Raw genomic sequence first — 21203 nt, forward strand, 5'->3', positions numbered from 1 at the left:
TATTTGAAGGAAAAAGCTAATGAGAAATAAAGATTTCTCTCCTGATATAATAGCATTTTGAAGACAGGATCAATGAGAGCATCACTGTAATGTAAAGCACATGTGGGTGGGTGGGGGGAAGACAGCAACAATAAATCTCAGATCCTGGTGATAGAGTGCAGCTACTAAGACCCAACCTAAACATTTTAATTGGATGTCCATGATTTAAAACAATCACCATGACCACAAAAGGATCTAAAGGCAAAATGCCATCACTTTCTTGTCCATCAGGGGTTGCAAATATATACTGTTAGCCAAATCCATTTTGAGCAAGATGATCCAGTATTTGAAGATATCCTACCTCAGTACCAGGAGTGGGGACACATCAAAGCCATTGCTGTATTTCGTTTATCCATCCCAGGCCACCACACTGTGATGAAGCTTTCTCCTTATTGGTATTTAATTAGGTGCTACGACTACTAACACAGGATGAAGCACAGAGGTGGGCTGGAGAGGATCCACAGAGGCTCTGAGTGCTGGTCAGCTAGTACAGAAGCCATTCTGTAGCACTAGCTCATCTCCCAGTGCTTGATAGGTACCTACCAACTATTTACTCAGGACAGATGCACTGCAGAGGTGAATTTCCTTTTAAATACACTGATGTCTTACCTTACTTTTAAAAACCTTTATTGAAGCCAGGCACGGTGGCTCACGCCTGAAATCCCAGCACTTGGGAAGCTGAGGCAGAAGAATCCTTGAACGCGGAAGGCAGAGGTTGTAGTTAGCTGAGATTGCACCACTGCAGTTCAGCCTGGTGACAGAGAAGTGTCACCTAAGAAAAAAAGTGACACCTAAGAAGTATCACTCCACCTAAGGGGAAAAAAAAAAAAACAACCTTTATTGCTTCTATGGTAATATAAATATAACATTAATATATAAGTAACATTAAAGTGTAATATCCATAAAAAGTACACACCTAGTAAATGTAAAAATAAATTTTTCACTAACTGAATACAATCCTGTAAGGTTACCCAGATTGGAAAACATGACCACCACCAGAAGTACCCCATATGCCTCCCACCAGTCATTAACTGCCCCCTGATAAAGGTAGCCACTATCCTGACTTCTAGACTGATAGACTGGTTTTGCCCAATTTTGTACTTAAATAGGAGATACGTTAATTTATTAAGAACATTTTTAAAAAACAGTATTAAAAGATCAAATCTCCTTTTTTTTTTTTTTTTTTTTTTGAGATGGAGTCTTGTTCTGTCCCCCAGGCTGGCATGCAATATTGAGATCTCGGTTCACTGCAACCTCTGCCTCCCGGGTTCAAGCAATTTTCCTGCCTCAGCCTCCTGAGTAGCTGGGACTACAGGCACATGCCACCACACCGAGCTAATTTTTGTATTTTTAGTAGAGACGAGGGTTCACCATGTTGGCCAGGATGGTGTTGATTTCTTGACCTCATGATCCACCCGCCTTGGCCTCCCAAAGTGCTGGGATTATAGGTGTAAGCCACCCTGCCCGGCCCACATCTAACATTTTTAAACTGCTCTATGTCATCATTCTTTAATAAGTTCCTCAACCCATATTTTTCCTCTTGCCTGTACACAGGCCACTCATCTGTCTGGCTTAAGGTCCCTCTTACTGTGTACTCTGTCTTATCTCAACTACTTCCTTATCATTTATCTGAGAACCAGCTTGCTGATGACCTAGCATCTTAACTCTGATTTGTGGCTTTCCTATTTCACTTGCCAGCTGCAAACTCCGTGCTCCTTTATTTCCCAAGTGCCCAGTTGAATCTCCCCAGTCAGTAAAACTTACCCCACTAATAAGGTTAAAAACGACTTTTCTTCTGATTTGATTTTAAATCCACTGAAATATTTATTATTTTCCCAGCACTGGGTCAAGACAATATTGTTTTCTTACCCCTTTAACTTAATTTGAGTCACATAAATTTTAATGATATGTAGAGAGTTTTGCTAATCTCTAATTAAACATGAATCACTTCTTCCACATCTGATTAATGTGTATAAAATATATTTATTAGTTATTCATAATTAAAATACTATGAGTTGTAATAATATATCAATATGACAAAATAATAAATATAACATTTGGTCACAGAAAAGAAAGATCACAATATTATAATATTAGATTCAATTTTTATTAATAGATTTCCAAGGGAAAGGAATAATATTTAAAGAATAAGATACTTTGTAAGTGAGGAGCATCGTGTATGTGGAAAGTTACGATCAGATAATTTACTATGATTATTCATCCAATCTTTTCCTCCTCAGAAAGACTTAAGTGTAATGCCAAGTATCTTGAAGGCATAAGATATGCCAGGCAAGACAAAGAGAAACAAGTAGAAGTAGTTTTCAATTCTTCATCAAAAGGTGATACACTGACTATTCACAGTATCCAAGAAATGGAATCAACCAGAGCGTGCATCAGTGGATGAATGAATAAAGAAAAATGTGGTGGAAGATTATTCAGCCATTAAAAGAATGAAATCCTGCCATTTGCAGCAACAGAGATGTAACTGTAGGTTATTACCATAAGTGACATAAGACAAGCACAGAAAGACAGTTATCACCTTTTCACTTAAATGTGGGAGCTAAAACAGGCTATCTCATGGAAGTAAAGAGTAATGGTTACCATAGGCTGAAAAGGGGTGGGGAATTAGGAAAAACTGATTAATGGGCACAAAAATACAGTTGGAAGGAATAAACTCTAGTGTTTGATAGTACAGTAGGGTGACTCTAGTTAACAATAAATTATTGTATATTTCAAAATAGCTAGAAGAGAACTGGAATGTTCCCAACAGAAAGTAAAAATAAATAGTTGAGGTGATGGACATCTCAATTACACTGATTTGATTATTACATATTATTTACATGTATTAAAATACCACCTGTACCACAAAAACACATGCAGCTATTTTGTGTCCATTTAAAAAAGAGGTGATGCGAAATGCAAACAAATTAGCATGGGCTGCAGACCTTCAAGCCTGTCAAACAAAGAAAGTAATATTTATCTAGTTAAGGTAGTTACAGAAACTATAGAAACACTCTTAAAACACATATATTTGCACTTTGAGAGCAAGTAAACTACAAGAACACCTGACTTTCACTTTTCTTCCTATTAGATCTGCTAAGGCTTGTTAAATGTCTCCAATCTAAGGTTTCAAGAACTATCAGGATAAAAGTCACTGTACGTGTGTGCCAGAAGAATCATTCATGATTAAATATGTTGAGAGTCTAATTTTGTGTCTCACTGGTGATGGATATAAATATTTCTGTCTCAACATCCTGTCGGAAAGTAGAATTTATCCATTCCATCAGGTTGCAAGCCACTGGAAAAGACAAGTACAGAAAGGCAACTATGGAAATAGAGATTAAAAAACAAGTTTCCTTCAGGTATTAGCAGTATCTTAGAAGCAGCAAATGAGGATGGTGTTTCAATTTACAATGGAAACCTCTTCTGTAAGGCGTCTTTCACCATCTAACTTTAAGGAACTATTAATTTCCTCCAATTTTTATATCTCTAATTGTGTACACCAATTAAATTATGATTATTATAGTGTCTTGAGTTTTTAATTATCTTCTAATATGTATACATATTATCTCTGAAATTAGATTTTCCCACATCTATTCCAGATCATATCCTACCACACGTGCAAAACAGTAGAGCAGAATTGAGCATTTGGCATTCAATACATCTTTGTTCATTAAGTAACTGGATCCTTTTAATTCTTTTTTTTTTTTTTTTGAGACGGAGTTTTGCTCTTGTTACCCAGGCTGGAGTGCAATGGCGCAATCTCGGCTCACCGCAACCTCTGCCTCCTTGGTTCAGGCAATTCTCCTGCCTCAGCCTTCCGAGTAGCTGGGATTACAGGCACGCGCCACCATGCCCAGCTAGTTTTTGTATTTTTAGTAGAGATGGGGTTTCACCATGTTGACCAGGATGGTCTCGATCTCTTGACCTCGTGATCCACCCGCCTCGGCCTCCCAAAGTGCTGGGATTATAGGCGTGAGCCACCGTGCCCGGCCTGGATCCTTTGAATTCTATATAAAATTTATAAGGACTTCAGTTTGATTCAGATGTAGTGAACTGAAGTGAAAAAAATATTTTCCAACAGAGATAGTATGAAAATCATTCCATTATGAAGACATAGGTACAGTATTAATTTAGTAGCACCGAGCCTCTGCCCTTTCAAAAATTTAAAAGCTATTCTGCCTGTTGGATAACTAATAGGTGAATAGTATATAAATCACAATCTAAATTTTTACAATAGCTTAAATCTTAATTAAAATTAGGCTCTGTTTAATAAACAGAGATGAGAATACCAGAGAACACTGAGATTTAACAAGTTTGGAGCTGACAGATCCATGCAGCTGTACTCAAGAGATAGTGTCTGATTCACTGTGCTACTGATTCGATGAGGAACTGACACTGTTATAATTAGGAGAGGATGTGTGAATCTTGATGTGCCAGACAAAGTGAAATCCTTTCTATAAGTCACTTTCCAGGAGGATGAAACTATATCCGTCATACAGTAAAGATGAGTTAGGATTGCAACACTGGGTCAATGTTGAAATTAAAAATTAGTGTATTTATATTATTTATCTGCAGAAGCCAATTAATTGCTTTATAATAATCATTTCAATTGATATCATCCATGAAAACAATTTGTGCATCATATAAATGCTGCAATATTTAGCATATCAGGAATGACATCTTCTGGTAATGATGCCTTATGAAAAACACATGTCCTGAAACACTTCTTTGGGTTTTTGTTTTCAAAATTAGTAAGAGTTGCATTTGAAAATTAGCTAAGAGTTGCTTAGGAGTACTGTTTCACACTAATTTAAGTTAGTCATTAATAAACTATTTCCTTAATATTTCATATTTCTCTAAAGGATCATTCTTCGGTTTCAATTTATCCCTGTTTTATTATTTTAAAAGTACCAAGAAAACAAAGTGCTAGTGTGTTTTTCTAAAAAAAAATTGGGCTTGAACAAAATATGCATCATGCAGAGTTTTTCAAAATACTGTTCTTTTGTGAAATACATGCACTTTAATTGTATTAAACATACTAAAGCAGAAAAGAAATGCAAAGCAGCCAGTTCAGCTCCTACTGTCATATGCTATTAATAAAGACTCTCTGTACATCTTTTACATTATTTCAACTGGCATAAATGTAATTGCTAAAATGATTTCAAAGTACATTTTAAAACACTTCCAATGTATACTACCAATTGGTTTATGTCTTTTAAAAATACATTTAAGGACAAACTCTAGTCAATCTATACATGAAGTTAGCTAAGATATGCTGATCAGTGTGAAAAGATGTATATGTAAGAAATACTTTCCCCCCTTCTATGGGTTATCTTTTCATTTTCCTGCAGGTGTCATTTGAAGAGTGAAAGACTTTTTAAATTGATACAGTTCAATTTTTCTATTTTTTTCCTTTGTCATTTTCCTTTTGGTGCTATATAAAAAGAAGCTTGAAGTTTTATTATAATATTCTTCTAAGAGTCTTATATTTTTAGTTCTTATATTTAAGTCTATAATCCATTGAATTAATTTTTTACATGGTTTGAAGTTGAGGTCCACCCTTGTCCTTTATCATGTATAGCTGTTGTCTCAGAATCATTTGTTGAAAAGACTGTTCCTTCCCCACTTTGAATTGTCTTCACACTTTTGTCAAAATTTGGCTGCCCGTAAATAAACGAGCTTACTTCAGAGTCCTCAATTATATTCAACTAGCATATAAATCACGTGTGTGTGTGTGTGTGTGTGTGTGTGTGTGTGTGTGTGTGTGTGTGTGTGTTTATCCTTATTCCAGGACCACACTGTCTTGATTACTGCAACTTTTAAGTAAGTTATGAAATCAAGTTTGTTTGGCTTTTTTAAGACTTTAATGAATATTCTGGATCTCCTGCAGTTCTATACAAACTTAGGATCAGCTTAATCAACAATTTCCACAAAAAAAAAGCAGCAATAATTTTGATAGAGCCTGTATTGAAATTTTAAATCAATTACCAACTTGTAGTGATTCACCATCTTAACAATATTAAGTCTCCCAATTCATAAAGATGAGTATCTTTCTGCTAATTTACATCTTTAATTTTTTCAACAATATTTTGTAATTGTCAGTGTACAGCCTTGAAAATTGTTATCTTTTCCTATTTTCTTTTCAATACTATCAAATACATAAGGTAATTGTTTTCATAATGTTTGGAAAACAAAAATTGCCACAATCAAGAAAGATACAATGATATTTATGTATTGATCTCATATCTTGCAACCTTGCTAAAGTTAGGTGTTAGGTTCCAAAATATTTTTTTTCTTAGATTTCTATATCAAAGATGACACCTGCAAATGAAGATAATTTTACTGTTTTCCTCCCACTTTGTATGTTTTTCTTTTATTTTCTTGTATTGTATTTTTGCCATATTGCTGTCTAAAATATTTATTACACTGCTGAGCAGAAGTGTGAAATAAAATATGTTTGTCCTTTTCTGAGGATAAAGTTCTTCATTCTTTCATCAGTAAGTATGATGTTAACTGATGGCTTTCAAAGATGCCCTTTATTACACAGAGAAAGTCCCTCTTTGATTCCTGGTTTATTTATAGTTTCTATTATAAAAGGGTGTTGGATTTTGTCAATTTTTTTATGTATGTCTTTTGTGACAACAAGTATTTTCTGTCTAATAAATGACATTTAGACTTTCTCTTTTTAATATGTTATATTGAATTAAACCAATCATATATTTTTGGGACAAATCCTATTTGGGTACAAATACAATCATTGTTATATGTTCCTGAACTTGGTTTGCTAAGGTTTTGTTGAGGATGTTATGTCTATAATGATAAATATTCATCCATAGTTTTCATTTCTTGTGATTTCTATGTCTAATTTTGGTAGTGAAGTAACACTGACTAATGAGTTAGTATCTACACCTCTTCTATATTTTGGAACAGTTTGTGCAGGATTGACATTTAGTCTTCTTTGAGTAGTTTGTACAATTCATTATCTAGGCTTAGGTTTTCTTTGTAAGTTTATAGATTATTAATTCAACTTAATTACTAATTATATCTCTTTACTTGTTACAGGTCCATTTAGATTTTCTCTTTTTTTCTTAAGTTAGTTTTGGTAGTTTATCTCTCCCTAAGAATCTGTCCCCTTCTTTCCCTCCACTTCTTAGTCTACCATTATGTATATGTTGATATGCACATGGTATCCCACTCTCCTCTGAGACTCTGTTCATTTTACTTGATTCTTTTTTACCTGATTGATAATCAGAGTTAATAATCTCAATGACCTATTTTCATGGTTGCTGAGTCTTCTGCAAAGTCAAATATGCTACTGAGTACCTCCAGTGAAATTTCAGTTATTGTACATTTTAAATGCAAAATTTCCACTTGTTTATTTTTATAATTTTTAACTTTTTAGCGGTATTCTCTATTTGGTGATTCTCATACTTTCCTTTAATTCTCTAGACATGATTTTTTTAGTCTTTGAAGATACTTATAATAGGCAATTTTAAACCTTTGTCTAATAAGACCACCACCTGAACTTCCTTCAGGGCAGTTTCCATGTATTCTTTTTTTCTTCTATCTATGAATAATACCTGTTACTTTGAGTTCCCATACATTTTAGTTGAAAACTGGGTTAAATGCCACATGGCAGCTAAAGAAATCAGATCTCTGTCTTCCCATTTGTTGTTATTGTTGCTGCTACTGTTGCTCCTTATTTGACAAATAGTATTTCTTGAGTAATTCTTTCAAGTTTGTATTCCCTGCTGTGTGTACCAATTAAAAGACACTGCTCAAGTGGGCTTAGTGATCTGCTAATGATTGGAAAAACTGGAAAGGTATTTTCTTAATTGCTCTGAATAAACATGGTTTCCACTCTTGGCTGAAGAAATTTATATGTGTGTGTATATATATTATATATATTGGCACATACTTTAAATTTTATTTTACTTTCACATTTACACATTCAGTAAACCTTTTTGAGAAAAGGAAGGTGGGGTCGCCTTTAAGCAAAGCCTGGCCCCTTCCTCCTCCCCAGCTCAGCAGCACAGTGCAGACTCATGCTGGCAGTCATCCCAGGAAATTGTCCAGGGTGTCAATGGCTCTGGTTGCGGACGGCCTCTAAAACAATTGCTGTGGCTTGCCCTGCACCGGGGCCTACCTCGGTGTCTGGAAGCCATGCTGTTGGAGGCTGCCTGGGCCCAGGATTTTATTGCTGGTAAACTTGGTTATCTATCTTCCAGTCATGTGGTCCAGGATGATGGCATGATCGGAACTAGGTCTGGTGGTGCCCATTTTGCTGACATGAAAGGAAACGATATGTGTAAGTTGCACTGAATTCTGTGATGCTGGTATGTTCCCCCACCAGTTTTCATCCCCAAGGAGCGGCAGTGGGGCAAGGAAGTCCCTGGAGGAAACAGGTACAGACCACTGCTGACCACCCAGGTGGGGCAAGTCAGGACTGACTCACCTAAATACACTGTGGCCTGAGCTCCAAGCCCAACCAGCCCTCCTTTTCCTGAGCCACATTCCTTTTTAAGGTCCCAAAGATGATATTCTCCTTATTAGGTAGAAAAAGCCTACCTCCCTTCACTTTCCAAAATTGTATCTCCTGTGCCGAATGAACTAGGTTCTTGGCAGACAGAGGTTCAGCAGGATGGACCAGCATTACATGGGCATAGAGTCTGAAAAAATGAACCCCTGTACACCACCTTCTGGCCATTGCCAAACATTCACAGGAAGAAAACAGTCACAGAAAGAACAGTTTGCCTAAAAGATCATAGCAGTGCCAAGACAAAAGACAGAGGTGTCGTTTTACTCCTCAGATTTGATACTGCATGAGCCTCTGTGATTTTGTGGTCCCCTTGCTTCTATATACCCCCTGAAAGTGCTGGGTGCTGCTCCCGATATCCACCAGTGATAGGTGAGATCATCCATAACCCTGGCCAAGAGAGCCTCAGGTGCGTTGCCTTCTTTGACAACTTTGGGAAATGGCTCACTCTGCTCCTAATGCTGTGCATCCTCCCTGTTGGGCTATCAGACTACAGAAGCTTTCTCTTTTCTCCTCTCTGAGGTACACATAGGCCAGTGGCATCCTAATGACAACGGCAGGTGATGAGGCAGGATCCTCAGAGCATCTGACATGCAAACTAAGTTTTAACAGTCAGGGTCCTGTGTCATATGTCGAAGTGCTCACAAACCAACCCATGGGAAATCTCAGGCATCATAAAAAGAGGGGGTGTGGTGGAGGAAGTGTTATTCTGCACTCAGCTCTCAGGGGTTAGCACCTGGTCTAACAAAGATATCTGAATTCATGGGTTCTATGCTTAGTTTTGCTGAAAAAAACAAATGGTTTCTCATACCCAAAGAGCTTAAAGTTTCCTTCAAAACATGCATACAGGCATCAGATGTCTTGTTAGCTGATGCCCAGAAGACAGTGGTGCATCTTGGTTCTGTTATTCATGATAATGCCCTGCTTGGAGGGATGATTGTGTATGGTATCAGGTGGTCAAGGCTGGATTCTTTTAAGATATATGGGGCACTGTCCTCCAGGCTCTTGTGGTGCCCAGTCACACTGTACATTATCTTGCAGGGTGCACAGAGTACTACATCTATCATCTAGTAAATGATGTGGTCCCCACACTGAAAGTCTAGCCATCTGTGGTTTGGCTTACCCAGGTAGTGCATGAAATCTTCAAAGTGGATCCCCTGGGTCTCCATCTGGTTCCTCTTGTATTTTCTGATAATGCCAGGGGCAATCTCATGCTTCTACTATGATTCAAATCGAGGATTGTGAACAAATTTATACTTAAATGAAGAAATAAGTCTTTCAAAGGGATCTCTTATGACAAAAAACTTGAAGCATGTTTTTGGTCATGTGTAAGGATCAGAACTTGATTCACTGGGTGTCACCCACTTTGGGAGTCTAGCAGAATAGAATCTTGTGCTTGTCACAGACAAATATTCAGTCCAGAACAAACCTGGAGACAGGTGTATACAAGAGATTATTCAGGGCTTCATCCCCGCAGATGTTTCTGACAAATTCCAGATGCTCCATGTAGACCAGGAGCTAAAGAAGCCAGCTGTCCAGAAGCATCTTCCCAGTCGGCTTCAGTTCCTCAAGAAAGTGCTTCTCTTCTGGCAACTTGCCCACTTCTGGCATGGTTGTCAGGAATAGAAATTCCTGTTTGGCACTGTACACATCTGGGTCTTTAAAAGCCAACGTGATGAACTTGTTAGCCATCATGAATGTGAAAATCACCAAAAAGCATTCAAGCAACAGAAGTCACTGGTGGTGCATGATGTTAAACAGGAGCCATTTACTGATTCTTCCTTCTGTGACCTGGGGCTCACATTTCCTTGCTGTGTTTGCCCTGACTGAGGTTCTTGGTTCCTCTTTTCAATTTAAATTTTCCAGATGTGTGTGAGAAGACAATGAAATACTGGGTTTCTGCAGTCTTTAAAGTCCTGCATTCACCTCTTTTCCCTGTTTCTATTACTTGGCTCCCTCCTACCTTTTTTTATTGTATAACTTCCTCAAGTATTGAAAAATAATCTAAATATAACTGCAAGTTGCCTGCGATGTTTACTAATAATTTCTTTTCTTTGTTTACTTTTGCAAGCACTCCAACTTTAATTTCAGTGAAGGAAAGAATTTTCCTCTCAGGTATTTCTTTGAGATTCTATTCTTCAGGGTCAAGAGCAAAGATGACAAGATTTTTCTTTCCATCTTTTGTGAGCCAAGATGGACTAAGGTCTGATTACAATGGAGGGAAAGGGAAAGACCACTTTTCTCTCTGTGTCTTTTCTTTTTAACTCAGTCACCAAAAAGACTGAAGAAGGGGTTGGTGATCGATGAGGCAGAGTTAAACTGAGCGGCCTAATTTTAATAGTATCTGAGACATTTCTCATTCTGGCAGTTTAAACTAAGCAATCCGATAACCCAACTCCTCATGGCCCAAAGCCCCACACTTTGGTTTTCAGACCAAAAAAAAAAAAAAAAAAAAAACAAACAAACAAAAAAAAAACAACGCTTTATGACAGTCATGCCGCTTAGCTAACCAGAACCTGGCTGTGCTACTTTCTATTCACTGCCCAATCCCTTCCTGCCTTTAGCATACTTGGAAAGCAAAACGACAGTTTTGGGAAAACCTGGTTCAACTTTCCAGCCAGAAGAGCAGAAACGTATGCCTCAGCCTCCAATTTCAGACAGGCCTCTTTACAGTGAAGATCAGAGGCTCACAGCACTCTGGAGCCCCTTAGGCAGGGAACGAGCATTTTGAACCTTGCCTTCACTCCTACCGAAAGGCTGCACATGTTCCTTGTTCCCTGCCTTCTCTCTGTATGCTCCTTGGACCCAAGTGGAACACTTTCTTCCTCTGTCTGCCAACAATTACAAACACAAATTCTCAGCCAAAACTGAAAGAAGTAAATTGTAGGCTCATCCAAGTAACAATAATACCGCAGGTTACAACTCCCACAAAAGGATACCTCCTCATTGCATAATTAACTCCAAGAAGTCTCTTTCAGTTAATCTCATGAACTACGGACGGCCTCAAGTCACCAAAACACACCGGGATATGGCCGGGATTTACATATATATTAAGGCATTCCTTCAATGTTTTGGCAGTTTACAATTCTGTCTTAGGCTTTACTTTCTCTATGCAGAGGGACCCAAGGCCAGCCAAAGACAAGAGATTAGAGCCTTCTCAAGAATTCTTGAGCATGTACACAGCTCTTTATGTGTGTGGTTTTCTATACCCCCAGAATTATGTCAGAGCTCTATCAAAGCTCCCTATAGCTATCTCATTCCCAAGATCCTTCTTTTAAGTCTTTTGGCCAGCCTCTTATTTTTTCCAATGGGTATTTCCACCTCAGGCAGCTGCGATACTAAACAATTGCTATTTATTGATTGTCTCCAACAAATGGCTCAGAAATAGAGCTTCTCCCACTGAGCAAGCTCTGATTTAGATCAAATAACAACAGCCCTGTGTATGAGATTTTACCAGGGTATCAGCAAACAAGTCAAATCGTGACAATTCTCTGGAGATACAGCTTTAGGAAAAGCTCTTTACCCAGTCAGCCCCCCTAGTGGTTGCTTGCCTGCTGACTTTCACAAAAGCCATGGATCTGAAGAGGAGGAAATGGACATAGGGCAAGTTAACCACAAAGCTCAGTGTCCTTGAGGAGAAGCAAGTATTCTAGAATAACGTGGACTGTTGCAAGTCTTAGTTTAGTTTCCAGAGTTTTGAAAAAGTTGATTTTGACAACTTTTGGCAGTGTTCTTATTGCCTTTATGGAGAAATAGATTTTCATAGGTCCTTTCTTCACTATTCCGTAAATCTCCTCAGTGAATAACTTTTAATAAATAAAATGTGGTGGCAGTGGTATTGCAACCCTTCCAAGGCTAGGTTGCAAAAGGCAACATAAAAACTGACTCTGCTCTTGAGATGCCATCCCTTAAAATGCAGAAACAATGCTTCAAGGAATCCCAGGACACATGAGAGGCTAAGTGCAGAAAATCTGATTAACAGCGCTAGGGGAGACCCCAGCCAACAGCCACAGGCAACTAAAACTATGTGTGTGAAAAGCCTTCAAGTTGTTTTCAGTCACCATCTGACAAAAATTGCACAAGAAATCATGAGCAAAGACTTCCTAGCTGAACTTAACTCTCAGAAATCTTAGTGATAATAGTAAGGAACTATTATTTCATGACACTAAATTTAGGGTAACATAGTCATGGATTATTGGCACAGATTTGGGATACTAGAGGTGGGATACTACCCAAACTTTAAATAGGTGGCCATGTCTTTGAGACTCAGCAGCAGAAAAATGCTGGAATTACCTTGAGATCACTGATAGAATTCCTAAGGGACTTAAAAAGGCTTTTGGTGAGTACTTAATAAAAAGTGAGAAAAATGTGATTGGAAAGTAGAAAAAAGAAATCCATTGTTATCTCTTGGCAGAAAGTTTAGCAACACTGTTGCCTGTGGTAGCACAGAAAATAGAAAATGTGCTTAATGAACGGGGATATCTGGCTAAAGGGATTTCAGGCAAAGTGTTGAAAGTGCCACCTGGCTTCTTCTATTTGCCTATAATAAAATGAAGAGGGAAATTAGCTAATGAACAGATGGTTGAATATAAAAGAGCCAAAATTTGCTGATTTCAAAATAAAACTGTTTCTCATTCCCAGATTCTCCAAATGGCAAACAATTTTCAAATTCAGAAATAGCTTTCAGGCAAAGATCAAATCCAGGGCACTGTTAGGAAAACACTGTCTAAAAATAAAGTCCAAAAACTATGACTATTACATAGTGTGTGTGTAAGATTCTGTGTGTCTCAATACTGAGATCTTTATATCTATATACTTGTGTGTGTGTGTGTGTGTGTGTGTGTGTGTGTGTGTATTTTAATCTTGCAGATGTTTAAATATTTTATGATGTCACAAGTTTCCTTTACAGGTTCTGTTCTTTGTGTCTTGCTTCAATAAGCCTTTCCCACTTCAATAATATAAATAACTTCCTGTATCTTTTCTTCTAGTGTTTTATTTTATTCTAATGTTTAAATCACTAGTAATACTTCTAGAATTTCACTACAAAAAATTCAGTAAGTATACAGGATTGGTTGTTCTTTTTTCAAATAACAAACCAACATGTATTAAATAGTTGTATTTCTTCAACCAATTAAAACATAAACTATAATTTTACAAGAATCTGTATAGTCTCATGCACCAAAATATTTGTCCTAATTTATGGTTACTTGAAATTGTTTACTATTATTACCCATGTTTTTTATTGTAAGGCTTTGATTTTGGAAATCTTAAGAAATACTTTTAAGTTGAAAACTATAATTCAAATTTTAGTAAGTAAAAGGACTTGAGTAAACAATATTTATACCCTACCTGCCCTCAAGTCCTTATTGTGAGTAAAGAACTTAAGGACAGTTAAGGACTTTAGAACAGTAAATAACTTTACTGTGAGTAAAGGACTTGAGGGTAGTTTGGTATTAGAGATTTCTGAAGGCATTAGGGCTGTAGAAAGCAAATGAGAGAACACCACCACTTAGATAGGCAAAACTGAAAAGAGATTTTAGGAAACAGTAATATCAATTGTTCAGAAATAAAATTGGCTTCTAACAAAATTAATAAAGCTTTGGATTCAGGAATCTTCACATACACAGGTCCCTTCCCAGGCCATAGGATGGGCCCTAGCAATAAGCTCACATATTGTTTTTGTAGAATTTGCAGTCTGTTTTGTATTCCCACTTTCCTTCACACTTCTCAGAGTAGGCATCATTGAAGATATCTTGGCAATTTGGGGATCTTGCTAAAAGACAGTTATTAAATAATGCATTTAGTTCTCATTTAATAGGGTGGTTTAAGTGGTCTGCAGTCACATCAATGAATGGATGTGGTACTGCTACTGTGTCTGGTGTTGGAATTCTGAAAGTATTCTGACTACTGCCATGCTGATTCATCTGGCATTCGACATTTTGATACAAAGATATATGGTCTAAGAGGTAAGTATTTATTTAAACAATTCAAACTATGAAATAACATTATTTTCAATGTAATTGAAAAAGACATTTTGGAGCATTTCACTTAAAACAATTGAAATATACAGACTTATTTGGCAGTAATTTCGAATTTATTTATTAAAAAATGGGAGAAAAATTGGCAAAAAATCTAATAGAATATAAAAAAATGCAATACAGATGAATAATATCAATAGAAAGTATTTAACAATAAAGAACCAAATTGCTGACAAAACAAATTTCAGATAACATCAATGTTTTAAATTAAGCAAATATTTTAACTACAGTTAATTGGCTATAAAATTATTAATACTGGCCAGGCGAGATGGCTCAAGCCTGTAATCCCAGCACTTTGGGAGGCCAAGGCAGGATGGATCACCTGAAGTCAGGAGTTCAAGACCAGCTTGACCAACATGGAGAAACCTGTCTCTACTAAAAATACAAAATTAGCTGGGCATGGTGGTACATGCCTGTAATCCCAGCTACTTGGGAGGCTGAGGCAGGCAAATCGTTTGATTCCAAGAGGCAGAGTTTGCAGTGAGTTGAGATCACACCATTGCACTCCAGCCTGGGCAACAAGAGCAAAACTCTGTCTCAAAAAAAAAAGATTATTAATATTTTACAATCCAATTAATGAAGAATACTAAATTGTTTGAGCTCATTAGAAAAAGCCTGAAGTTTCTGGCTGACCTGACATGAACTACTGAAACCAATAAAGGAAGCATATAACTTGAAAGAAGGCATTAACAATGGTGTACTGATACATGTTTAATAAGCAGCTCTCCAGGGAGAAAACAGATTAGATTTGTAGTTTTTCCAATGCTGTAAATACTCCATTGCCAATTAAACCTACCAATATTACGCCACTGAACTAAAAAGTCTGGAAGAGATGCACACAATCAGCGTTTCTGATCCAACTGGTGTAAGTTATTTCCATCCCATCAAACGCTATATTATAAGGAGGATATCAACTGTAAACTGATTCATGACGATTTTCCATTAATATTTGAGAGTAGTCAGTACTCAGAAAAATGAAAACTTTTTAAATACTATAGTTCACATATGAAAGATAAGACTTTCCCAATCTGACAACAATTGTAAGTATATATACGATATACATATTGAGTTGTGAGGCCAAAAGAAACATATATTAGCAATACAAATTTCCAGCAATTTACTAGAGGACATACTGACTTAGGCTTTCAATCTTTTCATAAAGGTATTAGAAAGTAATGGTCAAGTGCAGTGAGAAAAATATAAAGAAGAAAGAATATATAAAGTTGGATTAGGCAATTAAAAAAAATTAAATGCTTGTGATATAAATGCTGTTTATTAGCCACTTATAACTTGCAATTTATTTTTTTTCAAGCCAAACAAAAATCTACCTTTTCTCTAATTTTGTGTTCATAATCTGTTTCCTTTTTCTTTTTTGTTTAATTTTTATTTTAGATTTGGGGGTACATGTGAAGGCTTGTTACACAATAAACATGTGTCATGGGGGCTTGTACATATTATCTCACCCAGTTAGTAAGCTCAGTTCCCAACAGTTAGCTCCTCTCCCTCCTCCCACCCTCCCCTTCAAGTAGGCCCCAGTGTCTGTAGATTCCTTCTTTGCTTTCGTTAAGTTCTTCTCATTTAGATCTCACTTCTAAGTGAGAATATGTGATATTTGGTTTTCTGTTCCTGCATTAGTTTTGCTAAGGATGATGGCCTCTGGCTCCATTCATGTTCCCACATAATACATTATCTCATTCTTTTTTTATGGCTGCATAATATTCTAGGGTGTATATGTACCACATTTTCTTTATCCAGTCTGTCATTGTTGGGCTTTTAGGTAGATTCCATGTCTTTGCTATTGCAAACAGTGCTACAGTGAACATATGAATGCATGTGTCTTTATGGTAGAATGATTTATAGTTCTTTGGGTATATACCCAGTAATGGGATTGCTAGGTGGAATGGTAGCTCTGCTTTCAGCTCTTTGAGGAAATCTCCATACTCCTTTCCACAACAGTTTAACTAATTCGCATTCCTACCAACAGTGTATAAGGGTTCTTTTTTCTCTACAACCTATTTTTTGTTCCTTAAAAAGTATTATCAGGATATAAGTTTCAGATCCTATGATCCTTAATATTATCCCACTATTGATTCATAATTTATCTTAAACCCAGATTAATTTTCAGATGCCAAGTAATAAGTCTGCAACAGTTTTTTCCTCCAATGGTGAATTTTGAAGGGAAATATTTCACACAGGAGCTGAGTTTTTTCAAAATCCATCACTTATAAATTTTATTTTTGGGAGTCCCTTGATGTTTTTTCATTTGAAAAATCAGGTTGACAGTTTTTTATATGACTTCTAAGATAATTATTTTGGGGGAATCAAGTTGAGTAGTGTATGGAAAAATATTTTTATAGTTTAAAAAGATATACATCATCCCTGAACCTAGCTTTATTATTTTATTATATACAAGGTATGCTGTGGCAATATAGTTAAGTCCAACACAGTAATCCTCAAAAATTTGCTATATTTCCAGAAATAACTTTGCAATGTAATTTAATTATGTTAAAATGTCCTATTCAAATAAATTTAAGACATAAATTTTAAAATTAAAATGCATGTAAAAATTGTTAATCTACCTCCATCCAGGATACAGGAGGCTTTCAAGTAAAATGATGAAATAAGTAAGGCTTTCAGGGATGCCTTCCTCCTGAATGCCTTTAAATTTTCTTTAGCACCAAACAGTATGGCACCTTATAAAGTATCCAGCCATATGTACTTGCCTCTTTTTTCCTTCTCTGATTAAGTCTCTGTATTTGCTGCTATGGAGAAAAATAATAATGTGAATGAATGAAAAGAATGGACAGATATCTTAGTGAGTTTGGGCTGCTGTAACTAAGAACTACAGACTAGTGGCTTATAAACAACAAAAATTTATTTCTCATAGTTCTGGAGACTGGCAGTCATACATCAAAGTGGTGTAGGTTGGGTTCTCCTGAGTGTCCTCTTCCAGTTGCAGACTGCCAACTTTACATTATATTTTCATGTAGTAAAAAGAGGGCTAGCATATTCTCCGGGTCTCTTTTTATAATGGTATTCAACTACTCACAAGAGTTTCACCTTTATGACCTAATTATCTCTCAAAGCCTCACCTCCTAATACCATCACCTTGAGGGTTGGAATTTCAACATATGAATTTGGGGAGTGCACAAACATTCAGTCTATAACAATAAGTGAAGCAAAGCTTTTTAAAAAGCTTTCCAAAGTGCTTTATCAAATGGAATTAGTGGTTTCATAAATAAATTACCCATAATGTAATTACTAAATCTGATTGCTTACTTTTAAAATTTAAAAAAAACTGTTTAATGGATAAAGTAGTCATCCATTAAAAGTACAAGATGAATTTAACCTGAAAAAGAGTTGGCTGTTGTGATATAAATGATTAAATAATGTATATATTTATAAATATGAGCTTCATGCATTTCTGTAAACCTTGTAAATCACACAAACTACTGCTAAGTAAACTGAGCAAGGGAAGTAATAACATTGCTCCCATCATTATGCCTTTTAAATAAATAGACAGGAATTTGGCTCTAAAGCACAGGAAGCCCATGCCTTCAATAGGTGGGTGGCAAATTTCATACACAGCACCCTAACACCAGTTCAGTGTTTCTCAAATTTAAGAGAAAAGGACTTTCAAAAACTGATGTAGAGTCCTATGCTGATTCAAATTGTTAATTATATAAAAGATCTTTATTACAGCATTTCTTATTTATCATCATAAAACTAATTAATGACTTATATATTTTGTACAAGTATGAAACCTAAACAAGTAAATTTAAAATGTGTAAGGGAAAAAAAAGTCAACCAAATTTTAGCAAGCATATTCTATGCCACCTTTCCTTGATTTCTTTCCTACCTTTTTTTCAGCTTTCTGGAACAATGTCAAAAGTCATTCATTTGGGGGGAACTCATTCTCTACAAACAAAGCACAAAGGCAAGTGTACATGCTTAGTTCCTATACCCAAAGTAAAAAAAGATTCCCAAATAAAGAGAAAGAAGAATGTCAAAAATACCAGTCAAAAAGGAAATTTATTAGGGCTCTGGGCTAAACAGTTAAAATTATCTGACTATATTTCTGTTAAAAAATGTGCATTTTTGCACTTTTTCTTGTCAATAGATAAGAGACCACTGTTAATCAAATACATGAGAAACAGGCAGCATGACCACCCATTAGCCATGACAATAGGAACAATGCACTGATTTTGAAGAAAAGGCCAGTCATAGCCAGGACTCTTTTATATTCATAACTCAACTCTAGGAATACTGTATATAGACAGTCAAATTGCTCACCTAGTCTCAAAAACATTGAGATTACAGCCCCCAGTGTGAAGTTAGTAAGAAATGCAGATGAAAATGACTGTTAGTCATCAGTGGAGCCTTCATACTTCATTGAGAGCCTAAATGAAACACGATCTGTGAATCACAGTATATTGTAAAACACCCAGTGATGGTACTCTACATAATGACTGAATGATCAACAATGCAGATGCCTCCTGTAGCAGGAGAGGGCATCCATGGTGTATGCCACTCAACATATTAGACTCCAGTGCATGTTCTTCTTTGAGAACAAAATCAGGTTTAGAAACACTTGAAACATGCTATGAAAAAAGGAAAGTAAATGCTGTGCTAAGCTAATACACAGAACTGTTATTTTCCAGCCTTTACATGAAAGCACAGGATACCCGGAATTTGATTGTATTTCTCACACTGTCTAGTGCTAATTACAAGTAAGTAATCAATAAGTAAAGTACTTACAATCAATAAGTAAAGAATAGGGCAGGCCTGTTACATAAGGGTTCTGGAACAGGAGGGAGAAACCACAGAGGGAAACTGTTTTAGAGTCAAAACTGAATCAAGTTTAAACATTCATGTCTGCCCACTTTCTAAGGGCTCCTAAAAAAGATCTCTCCCTGATCATTCTAAAATTTATTATTACTGTATATGAATTATCAGCATTAGCAAAAGACAAGTTTATCTTTTCTGTCTTGTGTATGCACACCAAATGGCAGCATGCTGGACCTGGCCAACACTGGCTTATGGAAGCTGATTGTGCACATCTCTCCCCATCTTTGCGTTCAGTAAATCACACTGATGTTCGAAACTGATGACAGAGGGAGTATTTCTACCAAAAAAGTCAGCAAACACTACAAATCAGGGATTTCTCCTCAAATTCCCAAGCCCCACTATGAGCAGATTGTTAAATGTTTATCAATACTCCACTGCACCTCCGTAGTGTGTGTATTCATTGTGCTACTGGCCACACAGTTGCCCAAAAACAGGGGACAAAACATAGATCAGACACACTTCTATCCTCATACATCTTAATGGTCTTATGTAGTTGCTCTGCTTCGTTCCTACCTTATCCCATATCTCTACTTGCGAATGTTCTACCCATTCTTTAAGCCATCTCTATTTTACATGATATTACTGTCTCCCTTAGCTATATATTTCAAAGCAGACAAGTTTTATATATATTTTTGGCAACGTTTGCTTAGCATGGTACACACCATGCATGGCAAGAGTAGAGAGGTAGGGAAACACTCAAAATTTTGGGCTTGATTATGAGGAATGCTTATAATATTTGAAGAGAATGGTGGTACTTCACGCATTTTCCCACTGGCTCTCCTCTAATATCTGCAGAGCTACAGAAAGGAGTATAAATAGAGGATCCCAATGTGGCCCTCCCTTTTCTCATTCTACCCTCCTAATCTGCAACTGTGAAGGGCCTCATGCATCAGTGGAGTAGAATTCCCACTTTGCTTGGTTTTAAGGGGTTTTGCAGGACCCAGAACTTCAGTGTTAACACTGGTACAGACCTGGACAAACCAGGATTCATCAAGCTTTGGATTAAAGAAAGAAATTTATGCAGACAGGCCCGGACAGCAACACAGCATCTGCTGGTCAGAGAATTCTAGGGTTTTGGCAACATTAGTCAGGTGGGAGATCAGACAAATGTGATTGTGTCATTGCACATAAACTCTGGGAGTCTTCCTTTTGCCTCACAAACACCTCTCTCCTGGGCACTATCATAGATTCGGGGCATGTAGTAGTATAAAAAAGATATTAACTTGTATACAAAGTCAAATACTTTAAAGTATGTTCAAGTTGTTATGTATTTTCTGCAGTACTGCAAAGGCTTCCTTTCTGATCTCCTTGCATACCTTTTTTAGGCTTGTTTCAGTCTATTCACCATACCATAACCAGAGTGATAAAACCTATGTAAAGCTCATTAACGGCCTTGCATTAAAGATCAGGATTCCTATCTTGGTAAAATGGGCCCTGTATGACATGCATGACCCCTTTCTCTCTCTCACACACACACTCTGAGCTCATGTTATATGACTCAATCTCTCACTCACAGTCACATTGGCCTTACTTTAAGTTCTTTAAAATGTTCCATATTTCTGCTTGCTTCAGGCCTTGCATATGTCAGATCCCAAGTGCTCATGGTCACTACATGAAATTGCTTTCCTGATAAACTTTTCCCTTTCCATTTCTCAATCTAGATCAAGGTCTTATCCCCAGACTTATCCCATGGTCTCAGGGTTTACCTTGCTTCTCCTTTTTTGGCACATTTTGCACTT

The 21203-nt window shown here is 36.7% G+C and overlaps 1 long non-coding RNA gene and 1 pseudogene across 5 annotated transcripts in view; both read right to left on the reverse strand.

Moving 5' to 3' along the window:
* Positions 1-258: 258 nt before the first annotated feature.
* The window catches only part of LOC141583629 (uncharacterized), a 766076-nt gene continuing 745131 nt past the window's right edge, over positions 259-21203 (reverse strand). For 4 of the 5 annotated variants that reach the window (XR_012516336.1, XR_012516337.1, XR_012516338.1 and 1 more), the window contains one exon: positions 8205-8326. This is a non-coding gene — a long non-coding RNA (uncharacterized LOC141583629). Of the gene's footprint in view, positions 850-8204; positions 8327-21203 lie in introns of those variants that run through there. The other variant, XR_012516335.1, reaches the window with a different exon arrangement.
* On the reverse strand, positions 9226-10327 carry LOC101048642 (carbohydrate sulfotransferase 10 pseudogene; annotated as a pseudogene).

Source organism: Saimiri boliviensis, chromosome 2 (assembly GCF_048565385.1).
Source record: "Saimiri boliviensis isolate mSaiBol1 chromosome 2, mSaiBol1.pri, whole genome shotgun sequence".
NCBI classification, from domain to species: domain Eukaryota; kingdom Metazoa; phylum Chordata; class Mammalia; order Primates; family Cebidae; genus Saimiri; species Saimiri boliviensis.